The sequence below is a fragment of the Pinus tabuliformis genome, chromosome 3_2 (genome assembly GCF_031772625.1).
Source record: "Pinus tabuliformis cultivar Carrire ecotype Pingquan chromosome 3_2, CPIR1, whole genome shotgun sequence".
Lineage (NCBI taxonomy): Eukaryota > Viridiplantae > Streptophyta > Pinopsida > Pinales > Pinaceae > Pinus > Pinus tabuliformis.
The window spans coordinates 890,145,349-890,160,173 of NC_142302.1; the positions used below are offsets into that span (position 1 = coordinate 890,145,349).

The following is a 14,825-nucleotide window of genomic DNA, read 5'->3' on the forward strand; positions in this document are numbered from 1 at the left end:
GTTGGAAATCTTGAAAAACTTTTAAAATCTATACCTGCAACCTGCAATGGCAAAAACAGAAAACCCAGAAGTAAAATGTGCCAAAAACAAAACTGAAAACCCTAAAACTAGCGAAAAAATTTACAATATTTATAGATTTTCGACTCTTAAGCAGCTAGATTTCTCAATAATCCACAGTAATATTTTCAGAATTTAAATTTAATATGAGATATTTTAGAAAACCCTTCATGCATTCATAAAAAATTTCAAATAATAAGCCCGAGATTAAAACTGCCTGGGCTCTTTCAGAAAACGCAATCCGGGAGTTGGCTGGTTTAGCCGAGAACTTCCCCTAACGCCCGGTAAACTCAAAACTAAGATTTCCTGCACAGCCTAAAATCAACCATTAACATAGTGGGAGAAAACAATAGTGAAATCCAAATCAAATGGAGATACCTGCCATTATATTTCAGAATCTAAACTATCATTCAAACCCTAGAGATCAGACAAGATACCTGTGCCTAAATCAATCTTCATCAAGCTATAATCAATGGCTGAAAATAAAATTATGCAGAAAAATAAATCATCTTACAACACTTCCAGAAAAGTAACACCAGCGAGATTTTTAACTCCAAAGTCTTTCTTTATTGCACAAAAAATGACTACAAGAGAGCTTTCTTTAGCACCAGACTCTAAGATCAAATCTGATCTCAAATGACCCCTAGCACCCTATTTAAAGGAAAAATTCCCAACGGCTAGTTCGAGTGATCGATGTCAAACTAATTTCGACCGTCGAATTTTTAAATGCATTTTAATATTTTAAAAAATTAAAATTCTTCATTTATTTACTCAAAAATTTGACTTTTTATTATTTTATTTTTATTTTTTAAATTTATTTTATATTTTTAATTTTTTTAATTTTTTAATTTTATTATTATTTTATTATTATTTTTATCTATTTTTTAATTTTTTAATTTTATTTTTTCTTATTTATATCTTTTTATTGTTTTTTTTATTTTTTTATTTTTGGATCCTCGAACTTAGCCTTTGGAAAAATCACCTAGGACCTAGGACTTAGGACTTAAGAGGGGATTAAAACATTTTCTAACCCTCAAGACACTTTACATCATGACTTTTACAATTTTACATCTCAAGGGGGAAACCCATTTGACATAGACCCTCATAGACCACCTAGTTCTGCGACCAAATATAATCTAGCAGATCAACGCACTAGGATTCCTCTAAGATTCTAATGACAAAATTCGTTCCAGCTTTGGGGTTAGGCTAAAGGAAAACTCTGCCGATCATGGATCGGTGAGACAAAAAATCTTCCGGAACGTGGATTATCACTAGAAAATTAGGTCCACCTAGGCAATTTACATACATGACTCAGATCTGCTAAGATTATTTACAATTTACACATGCAGATTGGGCTTACAAAAGAATATGATCGGGCTGATGATGACAGGCATGGACACATCGCTCAAGCGCTATCCCTTTTGCGAAAAAGGGGGTGCACTGCTATGGGTAGTTGACACGTAGTGGTCAACATCTTACTCTACTTGGGGACACGTTGTTGCACTGTAGGAATGTGAGAATCCAGAATCTGCATCCATGCAACACACAATAGAAATAAGTAGCGTCCATTCAAGAATCATCATATAACATTAAGCACACGAAAGATATAAGCTCTTGATTTATTAACTAGTCTAACAACATGAAAAAGTAAATCTAATCCTAAAACAGAAATGAAAATGCTGTAAAACAAAGAGTAGGGTTAGAAATACAATACAAAGGATACCCCATGGCATTAGATGTGTTCAATATAGTGTATACTGAGCATTTGCCTGCTTTCAGGCAAATCTGTCAGCTGCTTGTCAGATGTGCCATGTCCAATTCTACATATGGTAGGAGTTTTTCCTATCCGAAAGTCAAGCTGTTCGTGGCCGTCTGATGCATCAAATCTTCTTCTCGTTCTCATTTTCTTGCGCTTTTTCTTCGTGGAAGGCTGTATCACTGATGACATGGAACTTTTTGCTTCAAAGCTCTCAGATGAAGTATGTAAGATATGCATGACATGTCTTTCTTCATTCTGTATCTGCTCTGTCAAGGATGATGGATCAATCTCACAGGTGCCATGAGTTATAACTTGATCTTCAATGACTGGTGGATTAACTGTGTGAGCGTCAACCTTATTATTAATTTCCCTTTTATCCAGGTCACCTTCAATTATCCACTTTTCAATGGAACAAGGGGCCTCATAATAAGATGGAGCTTGCTGTAACAGATAAGGAGGCTCCTGATCTATTGACGTTCCCTGGATTTTTTCATCCTCTGACAGCTGTTGAAATTTCTGAACCTGTATTTTAATCACATCTATCTGACTAGAGTATTCAACCTTTATAGCACTGATTTCCTTGGCATGGTCTTCTTCCATGGTCAATAACTTATTTTGAAGACATATCTGATTAGCCTCCATATCTTTTATTACTTTATCGACCTTTTCCTTTATGGTCATCAAGCAATGCTGCATAGAGTTTATCTCTTTTTTATGATTTGCTTGCATGGTCGTCATATTTTTCTCTAAGCCTGATAACTTGCTTTGCATAAAACTAATTTCTGTGTCATGATTAGTTTTCATGGCCTCAATTTCCTTAGCATGTTGATTTTGCATGTCGGTTATGTAATCATAGCGTTTAATTTTCATGATCTCCATCTCCTTATTACGTTTTTCCAGGTGGGTACATAAAGTTCTCACATCATTGGCGTAATTAGTTTGATTGATCTCCATATTTTTTACCAGCCGCATTAGTTCTTGTATAATTTGCTTCTGATTTTACTTTTCATTGTCGACACTGATTTTACAATTTGTCCCTGCTTTTCCACTATCATGGATTTGATCTGCAATGGTACAGGTGGATGGCACATTCTAATATGAAGAATTGTCTTGAAATCTTTCATCGACAGCTGGACCTTTTATAAGATTACTTTCATTCTGTTGCACAATTTGAGGAGCACAAGGCGAGCTATCTGGATCGCCATATCTATCTTTAAAAGCATCAACAATGTCTTGTAAAGAAGTGAAAGAATCTTTAGGACAATTATTAAACCAATTCAAAGCATCACCCTCTAAAGAACGGACAAATAGACGCATTTTGACATCTTCATGATTATATTGAGGAAGTCTACAATATATGATCATTATACAAGTAAACCTGTTTAAATGCTTTCTAACAGCGACTGAATCACCATCTGAGAACATAAGTAATTTAGAAATGGCCTCTTTTGGAAAATCATGGAGATCATCAATAAAATGACATGGTTTAAACGAATAATCCATGATGAATAACGAGGGACCAAATGGATGATAGAACGAGATCTCTGCTCAAGAAAATCAATAGATGAAAGAAGTGGAGTCGCCACTTGAACAATGAATCTAAGTCTAGGATCCAAAAAGAAACAAACAAGCTGATATGAGAGAGGCTTCTTGTCTGGGAATAATAAATGAAAAGAAATGGAGTCACCACCCAAACAAGAAACGAACTGAAGAGTAGTCGCTGATATGACGAAAGATAAGGCGATGAAAAGATCCAAATGATGCCAAAAAAAAAAATGTTGACTCTACCAGCTCAAATGAGAGATGAGAAAGATGAATAATGAATGTCGTTGAAATGCCGAGAATAATCGATTCCCTGGCAACGATGCCAAAAAATGTTGGCGTTGCTAGGCCAGATGAAAAGATAAGAAATGAGAAGGATGATTGTCGTTGAAAAACCGCGAATAAAATGTCCTCGACAACGATGCCAAAAAATGTTGTCGCACAGATTATCACGACAACACTCAGACCGGGGGCTGTCACTCTGATCCCCAATCTCTCCGTTTAAGCCGTCTCCCGCGGCTAAGGGGGGTAGACCCTATGGGATGAATGAAGACCAACTGTGGACCAGTTGGGTTGGGAGACAGAACAAGGCGATTTAGCACTTGATTGATTTAGAAATTAATGTACCAGTGCCTTATGGAGTTAATGATTAAATGATTATTTATTAAATGTTGCAGAAGTATAAACCATGTAAAACAATCATTTATCATCAAATAACCCAAGCGATGTAAGATATTCAACAAATGCACAACGCCTTAACGATGATCCAGCAATTAAACTTCAAGAAAAATTAAATGCTTTAAATGATCATAAAATTTAAATGCTGACCAGATTTCAAATAGTTAATCTCCAGATATAAACATTTTAAGCACATTTAACTTCATCATAGCAGAGAAAAGACTTTACCCCGATCGGGGTGACAAATGCGACGAGACGGGCAGGCAATAAAAGGACAAGGGGAGGCAATTATAAGCCACCTTGCATTAAGAGATCACGACAGATGGACAGGATGTTAGGTAGACTGGGCATCATTTCAAATAGCAGGAGGAAGGAAAATTTGAAAGCCAGAGGTGGTGGAGGTGACGGCGGAACGGTGATGGGACAAGGACCAGCTCACATAAGGGCACGCTGAGGAGGAGTGGGTTATTATGGCGAGTGTAGGAGATAGAGAAAGACGGTGCAGCAGCACAAGAGAGGGCGACAGGTAAGAGGAAGTGGATACGGGTGGAGGCATAAGGGCAGGTATGAAGTTAATGCCCTCGAGGTGAGCGGAGATAAGAGCGAAAAGGTGGCAATCAGAGCAGGAGGTAACACAGAGAGCAAGCAGCAGAGGGGTCGACCTCCTGGTTTAAGGAAAATTCAGAGTAAGAGCACTAAGGGCGGAAGGAGGAAGATTGTAACTTTTGAGAGCAGGGGAGGAGGACCTTCACGAACTGAAGGAATTAAGTCGGAACACTGGGAAGAAAAGGAACAGACTCAGGCTAACATGGAGGAGATGTATGACTCGGAACGAGATAGTCAATTGCATACCAGGAGAAGCAGAAGAGGGAAAGGGAGAACTGTGGAGGATATACGACCGACAAAGGTTGACATCAGAGATAAGGAAATCAGAGGCAGAGAAGAGGATAAACGGAAGGGATCACCCTCAAGTGCATTTGGACAGGGAAGCAGGGTAAGGGAAGGCAATGTAGGCGGTGCAGTACGAGGAAGAGGTCGCAGAGGAAGAGGAGGATGCCGTCAAGCGGGCAATCAGGAACGGAGTAACCCCCAACTGGCAGGAAGCAAATGCGGCAGGAGGACGATGAAGCGCCAGGTTCAGTATGCGGAGAGGGCATACAGTAAGGATACGCAGGCAGATATCAGGAGGATAATACAACACTTGGAGGAGGAGGCGACCCAGGAGCAGTCGGAATCTGAAATGGAAGACTGGAGTATTTGCTGCCAGACCTGGGAAATACCAGAGGACGTATGTCTTTGTACAAACAGGCTCTCCATGTGTATTGGGTAATGAAGCGGCTGTTAGCAAAAGCCATGGAACAGGTGGCTATGGAGATGGCAGAACTGGCCCAAGGCATTCCAAACCTGAAGAAAGAGATGAATAACCTTCAGATAACCCTTATGATGCAGGATGGCAAGCTTGATGAGATACAACAACAGCTTAAGAAGCTTACTCTGGAAGCAAAAGAGGAAAAGTACCAGCCGAGTGCAATGGAAGAATGATTTCTCAAGATATGTTTATTATCTCCCTAGTTAGGAAGCTGAAGAGCATGTTTCTTTTTTGTTATATTTCATAATGCAGCTAGCAAACAGTGATAGTTTCTTTGAATGGATAGTTTATATAGCATGGATAAGTAGACTCAGTAAATTTTGTTTTTGGATGGCAATTAAAAGCTTCAGACGGCCAACAGACCCGGTTTCCCTTCGGGGTGGGTTGAGGCCTTCGTATGTATGTACAGGCTTTAACTCGTTTTTAATATGAATGGTTCCATCTTAGCCCACAAAAAAAAAAAAACAAAGAAAAGACTTTAAAAGAATTTCCAATTTTTAATTAGCCTTTTTCAAAAATTTTAATTTATATATATATATTTTATGATTCTAAGCTAAAAAAAATCAAGATAGAACAAAAATTAAAATCCTAAATTAAAATCTAATCTAAACTAAAATCTAATAAAAATAAAAAGAATCCTTTTAAGCCTTTATGAATTTTTTATTTTCTTATTTTTTTTGATTTATTCTAAAATAAAATAAAACTAAACTAAACTAAACTAAAAGTTAAACCGAATGAAATCAAAATAAAGACTAACACCTAATCTATAAAAAATGAAAATCGATTTTTTTTTTTAACAAAAAGAAAATAAAATTTTAGTCTAAACCAAAAATCAAAACTAAACGAGAAAAAAAAAAACCTAAAGATTAAAACTTTTTTATGCTTTTGGATATTTTTATATTTTTTAAATGTTATTTGAAAAGTTAAAATTAAACTAAACTAATCCTAAAACTAAAGAAATGAAAAGAGAAATCAAAACAAAGCTAACAGCTAATGGTAAAAATGAAAATCGAATTTTTTTTTTACGTTTATTTTTTTATTATTTGAAACATACTTTATATAAACAAAATCTAACTCTAATCTATATATGAAATAGAACTAATCTATATCTCTACGCATATATGAAACAAAACTAATCTATATCTCTATGCATATTACATTTACGACATACAAAAAAAATAAATTGAAATCGAAATTTTGTTTATTGTTGCAGGCCTGGAAAGTTCGACAGTAGACAGCGGAAGACGCAAGGGTGGAAGATTCACGCAGGTTATGAAGCTCGAGCAGGGAACCGCATTAATGGCAGCATTTTGAGTTTTGTTTGCTGTGTAAACACGAGAAGCAACCCACTTTTGTCTTGCTGTTTGCAAGTTTTGGAGAAAGTTTGACAACAGCGAGGGGAAATTCAACGCAGAAAGACACGTTTTTTTTTTTGTTGGCTTGCAAGTTTAAGAGAAGAAGGATGCGTGAGAATGCAGGTTGGAAAGAAGATGCAGGCAGAGAATTGAGCTTGCAGGTGAGGGTTTTAGAAATTCCGCAGAAGAGAGTCGAAGAAGATGAGTAGCTAGCGTGGGAGCAGGGAGCGGTTTTCTGCGCTGAAGAAGAGACTAAATCGAAGATGAGATGGAGCTGAAATTGCATAGGAAAGGAAAAACACAGGCAAATCGATGGAGGAATGCTGCAGATTTTGGTGCTGTTGGCAGAATGTTGGAGCAGAGGACGCAAAACAAGGCTGTAGCCTCCTAAAAATTTTTCGAAATTTCTCTGCAAAATAAAAATAAACCCCGAGCAACAAAACAATTTTGATAAACCATCAAATTCCCTCAGAAAACTAGAAAATCCGCTGAAGATTATCCCTGCTGGAAACCCTGAAAAACTTTTAAAATCTATACCTGCAACCTGCAATGGCAAAAATAGAAAACCCAGAAGTAAAATGTGCCAAAAACAAAACTGAAAACCCTAAAACCAACTAAAAAATTTACAATATTTACAGATTTTCGACTCTTAAGCAGCCAGATTTCTCAATAATCCACAGTAATATTTTCAGAATTTAAATTTAATATGAGATATTTCAGAAAACCCTTCATGCATTTATAAAAAATTTCAAATGATAAGCCCGAGATTAAAAACTGGCTGGGCTCTTTCAGAAAACGCAATCCGGGAGTTGGCTGGTTCAGCCGAGAACTTCCCCTAACGCTCGATAAACTCAAAACTAAGATTTCCTGCACAGCCTAAAATCAACCATTAACATAGAGGGAGAAAACAATAGTGAAATCCAAATCAAATGGAGATACCTGCCATTATATTTCGGAATCTAAATTATCATTCAAACCCCAGAGATCAGACAAGATACCTGTGCCTAAATCAATCTTCATCAAGCTATAATCAATGGCTGAAAATAAAATTATGCAGAAAAATAAATCATCTTACAGCACTTCCAGAAGAGTAACACCAGTGAGATTTTTAACCCCAAAGTCTCTTTATTGCACAAAAAATGACTACAAGAGAGCTTTCTTTAGCATTAGAGTCTAAGATCAAATTTGATTTCAAATGACCCCTAGCATCCTATTTAAAGGAAAAATTCCCAACGACTAGTTCGAGTGATCCATGTCAAACTAATCTCGACCGTCGATGAGGATCAAGATTTCTTTTAATCTCATCCGTCGAATTTTTAAATGCATTTTAATATATTAAAAAATTAAAATTCTGCATTTATTTACTAAAAAATTTGACTTATTATTATTATTTTTTTATTTCTTTTTTAATTTATTTTATATTTTATATATATATATATATTTTTTTAATTTTATTATTATTTTTATCTATTTTTTAATTTTTTAATTTAATTTTTTATTATTTATGTCTTACTTTTTTATTGTTTTTTATTTTTTATTTTTTATTTTTGGATCCTCGAACTTAGCCTTTGGAAAAATCACCTAGGACCTAGGACTTAGGACTTAGGACTTAAGAGGGGATTAAAACATTTTCTATCCCTCAAGACACTTTACATCATGACTTACAATTTTACATCTCAAGGGGGAAAACCCATTTGACATAGACCCTCATAGACCACCCAGTTCTGCGACCAAATATAATCTAGCAGATCAATGCACTAGGATTCCTCTAAGATTCTAATGACAAAATTCATTCTGGCTTTGGGGTTAGGCTGAAGGAAAACTCTGCTGATCATGGATCGGTGAGACAAAAAACCTTCTGGAATGTGGATTATCACTAGAAAATTAGGTCCACCTAGGCAATTTACATACATGACTAAGATCTGCTAAGATTATTTACAATTTACACATGCAGACTGGGCTTACAAAACAATATGATCGGGTTTATGATGACAGGCATGGACACATTGCTCAAGCGCTATCCCTTTTGCGAAAAAGGGGATGCACTGCTATGGGTAGTTGACATGTAGTGGTCAACACCACTAAAACCCAAAACAAATGGAGAAGAAGAAATCTCAAGAGAGTTGTGTGTGTAAATGACTTGCAAGGCACTTGTATTTATACCAAAACGTGGAGCACAAGAGGGGGTAGTTTAGTAGCTGGCCGACCTCGACGAATTGTCCCATAACACAAATAAATTCATATCTCCCTGAATACTTATTGGAATTGGATGATCTTTAGATCAATCCTACACCTCTCGATGAGAGGGATCCAAGAAAAATATCAGCTGCCATAAATAAGATGATCCAAATGGAGTTTGGACCTAGTTGCCAATTTTAACAGTTTTGCTCCATGTTTTGATCTAACGAATATTTGATGCAAGAGGGTTTTGCCAAATTTTAAAATTAATTAAATTTCTCTCATCTATTTACTTGTGCTACAAAGATTTAATTTGCTAATAAGCGCTTGATTAAATTTGTAAATATTTTGTAAGTAATATTTATAATCCTTGTAATTTAATTTTTTCTATTTTGTAAATAATTTGGGGTTTCGGGTTTTATTTTTTTTCTGGATCATGGGTATGGCTCTATTTATTTGATTTGCAGGTAGTTGATCTCAGAATTTCAAAGGCAGATCTTAAGCAAATTTTTTTACCCATCACCCAACACTGAAGTTGGGGTTTTGAAGGCCAACATCAACCTTGGAATTGTTGATTTTTGTAGCTTGGGAGGTACTCCAAGCCTTGAGGATTGAGGGTTTGGAGGAAGGAGCTCCACAAGTGGCTTTGTGGGTTTGAAAACCAAGCTTGGGGTTTTGCACCCATTGTGATTTTTGTTGGACACCTAATCCTAAAGGGTTAGTGTGGAATTCGAATGGACAAAGGCAGTCCAAGAGACCTTGGGATCTGAATCCCAAGAGTCACCTATTGTACTATAAATGTGTATCTTATGTTAATAAAAAAATGAACTGAATGTTTTATCTTTCACATTGTTTTCCTATCCATGTGTGTTTAACATGGTATCAGAGCCTTGATGAGTGGCCTGTTTTCCCTGAGCAACTGGTCTGAGTTGCCTTGAATAGTGCTGACTAGAGCTGGCCTAGTCTTCTGTAACGCTCCATTAATTCTGCCATCCCTGCGCTGTACCTGCGCCCTGCTCTTCTGAAGCTGCATACAAAATGATGTCAGAGCTGAAACAGTAACGCTGCCTGAAACGCTGCTGAGTGAAACGCACTCTTCTTTTCGAGCGCTCTCTGACTGCCAGAGACTGCGCACTGTTCTTATGAACGTTTGCCTGAACGCCTACGTTATTTGATATTCTTCTGTCCATAAACGTTGGACACCTGACATGCTCCTCTTCTGCTCGTAACTCCTCTCTTGTAACCTCCAATGAATTTGATACCAGTGAATGACGACATTCGATGTCTACATGCATTTCCGAGGATGACTTAGCGAAGGAACTGGAACCCTCGACTGCTTCTTCTTTCAGAAATGGGGGTATGCATGAAAACTACTTGAGATGGTGACTGCGTTTTTTACTGCAACAACTCTTCTTCCTTCCATTGTATTTTCGCTGGAAACGCTGCGTTGTATTGTATTGTATGGAAATGCTGCGTTGTATTGTGTTAAAGCCTGCGTCCTATTGAAGAATGGCTGCAAGCATGCGTGGTATTGTTTTGAAGTCTGCGGTGTATTGAATAAATGGCTGCGTTGTATTGGCTTTCCATCTTCAGTAGTTTTACCTTTTGGCTTTCCACTATTCACTTCCTTGGTTTCAAATATGTATCTATGGTGACGAAAGAAAATAAAATCCCGTTGGTTATGAAAGGTTACCGCACGTCGACCACGAAAGTTGGGATCATGAGGAAAAACTGATGCAATCATCCTGCCTATTCGGTGTCCAAGCCGCGTAGTGAAATTATTTAGTATAAAGCTCTGGTTGATGGCTTGTTGGGTTACCATGATTTTTTATATCCTTGCGCAAAACAAGACTAGAGAGATTAAAATGGGCTGTGGGACCATCCGGCAAATTGATAAATAGCATTCCATTTGGCTCCCTGCGATTTGTATGGACAACAATAATCTTGATTTTTGGCATATTCCACAATCTTTTTTAATTCAAAGGTTCCTCGCTTGTAATAATGCGCATTTGGAATAACAGACAACAGCTCCTCAATAAGTTGGTTTCCTCTAGTGCACCGAAAGCGTGAGGTTGTGATCAGAATTTTTTGGTGTTTGTACACGGCTGAAATATGCACTAAATTCATTAGAGCATTGTCAAATATCTGAGCAGAGTATTGTTTATACATAATATCTGTTTGATTGGTATATGAGCAGAGTACCGTCTTTGGTAGCTTTAGCAACACTGCTCTTGATGCATGCACTTGGGATCGTCATTCTTTGTTCTGCAGGTCTGAAAATTTTGAGATACAGGGAGCTTCATTGTTGGTCATCAAAGTCTTGTGTGTGGTGCTTTCTGTTTGTAAAAGTGCGAGAATTTTATATGCCTATGAGTGGAGCTGCAAAATGCTTGCCATCATGATTGAATTGATGCCATTCTGACAGTCATAGACGATCAAATCAGGCCAAGTGAATCCGTTGGTATTCCGTTTATATGTGCATGCATGGAATTCTATTTTTGCAACCTTGTATGAAGAAATGCTCGTATATCTAGCATTTACGGTTTCCCAGGTTTCTTTAATAATACACCCAGTTGATCCGAATATTCTTTTGCAGCCTGTACAATTATCTGGAGGTTTCCTCTTAGATTAACAAGAAGCAGATTTTTCATGCACTCCAATGCCCACTCTCTTGAGAGAGTACCAAAAAAAAAAAAAACTCAACCAGTGCCTGAGGCTCAATAGCATGAGTGTTGACAATAACACGTTTGATATCAGGCAACTCTGTATAATGCTGAAGTGCTCGCATATATAAGCCAGCTTTCTCACACAGTTGTGCAATACGGGGACGGTCATAGTGACTAAACATTCCGTTTGCCAGGATTGCATCAGCTACATTTGGGAAAGTGACCAGGTTGGCCAGGGCACTCTCAGATGAAAGAAAATTGCGTCGCTAATCCATGAACAGTGAGTGTCTGCAGTTTCATCTTTTGGAGTAGTGTGGACATTTGGATCATTAGCATTCTCAGGAATAGTTCTAAAGGATTTTGTCTCACCAAGTTTTATATCATTTTGGTTTCTATACTTCTCCTTAGAAGCATCAAAGAGCCCTGCATCTTGCAATGATGCACAAACAGAGATTTCTTCACTCAGATGGACCCTAGTCTCATCGACATCAGATAAGAGAACAGATTTTTGTACACTGTCTTTAGGAGGAAGGGCCGAATTTCAAAAGAGCCTGCGGAAACTTTTGTGGATGAGTTAGAAGCTTCAGAATCCAAAATACCAAGGCACGTCAGCTCAGCAATCTTTTTGAAAGCAGCAGCATTTATACACCAATATTGCTCGTAATATGTGCACTGTATGTGCTGGACATTAAGTCTCTATTGCAGAGAAAGAAATCAATTTTGTATATCACTCATTGATTTAGTTGTGTGCAATTTTGTATATCACTCATTGATTTAGTTGTGTGCTGACCTGGAGCTGTATTGAATGCATCAAACACTGTGATTAAAGCTGCCTGAATATGTTATGATGCTGCCTGAAATACGTTGAAGCTGCTATTTTAAATAAGTTTGCAGTTGCTGCTGCCCCAATTGTGGCATTGTATTTAAAACTCAGTATAGTGCATTGATTCCTTGATTCCACTGCTGCATAAAGATTTTGGTGAGCTGATTGTAATCCTTTATATTGCACACTGATCATTTGCTGACATTTATAAAGAATATTGCTGTGTACTGTGAGTGGGTACTACTTTTCTGCATTAAGTAGTAGTTTTGATCAGTTTTTAACGCATAAATGGCCAGAATCAGTGAAGTATTAGAGTTCATGAAAACTCTTATACAATCTACTGTTGATGACACATTACAAATCAGCAAAAGATCTCTCTCAGAAATTCAGACATGCTTATATAATGCACAGGAAAAGATTGATTTTTTACAGATTGAATCACAGCTACAGCAAGAAGAGCTACATCAAAATAGACACCATTCTGAACCTGTTTTTGTTCAGAACATTGATACAACCACCCATCAGCAGCAAGTCATTAATGTTACTGTTCATTCCAATAAAGCAGCAGTTGTACATGCAGATGCAGAAACTCAGTCTGCATTTCCCAAGCCCATCATCAGACCTTGGGAACAGCTTGTCCACAACAAGCACAGAACTGGTCTTGGATATGACAAGGACTTGTCCTTTCATATTCCAGACTATGCCAAGCCCATTCAGTTTCAGAGTGCTGGATTCATTTATGACAGTTCACCTGCTCCTCATGACAGTTCAGCTTCAGCTGTTCCAGTCTCTGCCCCTCTTCCACAACAACAACAACAACAAAAACAACAGATCGTGAAATGCCAACACTGTGACCGAGTTGGCCATTTGAAAGATCACTGTTTTGATCTTCATCCATGTAAGCACTGCCATAAAACCACTCATTCTTCAAACAGATGCTTCAAAAACAAACGTCCTGCAAGAACAAAGATTCATCTTGGATGGATCGCTTCTTGGCAATGGGCATCAACAGCCAAGAAGATATTCCAAACACATGTCAGAACTTGTTCCAGAATATTGAACAGTCTTGCAGTTGAGTTTTCTCCGTCATCTCACCTTGTATCTGACAGGGGGGGAAATGATGGTCATCTACAAGCTTCAAAGCCACATCAAGCGAGCCTGAGCCACAACCTGCCACACCAGTTTCAGAGTTGTAGCCAGAGACAAGATGCCTGAACATGCCTTCAGTTGGCAATCTGGGACTTCCTCTAGCAGAAGACTTCAACTTCTTGCCAGTTTCGGAAGCATTCTAGGAACAGATTGAGAACACTTCCTCTAGTAGAAGACTCTAGCTTCTTGCCAGTTTTGGAAGAGTTCCAGGAATTGCATTAAGCATTCCAGAGTTGGTGGATATCCTTAAACCATCACAGGTTGAGACTTCCCTTTTCAGGTTGAAGTTTTACCTTTTATGCGGGGTGAGGCCTCCCTTTTATGGTTGAAGGTTTCCCTCTTTAAAACAATAGGATCACTTCCTCTAGCAGAAAACTTCAGTTTCTTGCCAGTTTTGGAAGAGTTCCGGGAACTGCACTAAGCGTTCCAGTGTTGGTGGTCATCCTTAAACCACCACCCTTTTTTACCAACATTTCATAGAGCAGCCATGCATTCTTTGCACATTTTGTATTACAGCTCTCTTCTTGGACTCATACATAACCCTTTGGATTAAGGGGGGGAATGTTGGACACCTAATCCTAAAGGGTTAGTGTGGAATTCGAATGGACAAAGGCAGTCCAAGAGACCTTGGGATCTGAATCCCAAGAGTCACCTATTGTACTATAAATGTGTATCTTATGTTAATAAAAAAATGAACTGAATGTTTTATCTTTCACATTGTTTTCCTATCCATGTGTGTTTAACAATTTTGGCCAAAACCATGAGCAAATTTCCACATGTGATGGATGAGGATGATAGCACTTGTTGAGACGAATCTGATGCAACGAAGATCACCGATTTCGAGTTGTAGAAATGGAGATATGAATTTTTGAAGTTATGGAGGGTTTGAACCATAAGAGTTAAGGTTGGCTTAAGTTAAATAAGCCTCCTTGGCAACTGGACAAGCCCATGGAAGACGTTGGAGAAGCCCTTCTATTGTGTATAAATAGGAGGTGATTGTGATCATTTGAGACACATCCATTACGCAACAGAAGAACAATAAGAAGCTCGTAGAGGAGGAGAGAAATACCTCTATGGTAGCCGCAACAAGAGTCAAGAACAACAAGGGAACAAAGGATTGTTTCAGGGTCGTTTTAAGGTGACAAAGCTGCTATTTTGAGGGCTGAGGAGTTGGGCTAGAAGGTCACAATACAGAGGCTACTTCAACGAAGGGGAGGGGACGTTAAGGTCACCCTTGTGACTGTTTTGG

The 14,825-nt window shown here is 37.9% G+C and overlaps 1 protein-coding gene and 1 pseudogene across 1 annotated transcript in view; one reads left to right on the forward strand and one right to left on the reverse strand.

Moving 5' to 3' along the window:
• SAMC1 (S-adenosylmethionine carrier 1) overlaps positions 1 to 14,825 on the forward strand; it is a 317,141-nt gene that overhangs the window by 52,537 nt on the left and 249,779 nt on the right. The window lies entirely within an intron of this gene.
• On the reverse strand, positions 10,284 to 11,066 carry LOC149183488 (uncharacterized; annotated as a pseudogene).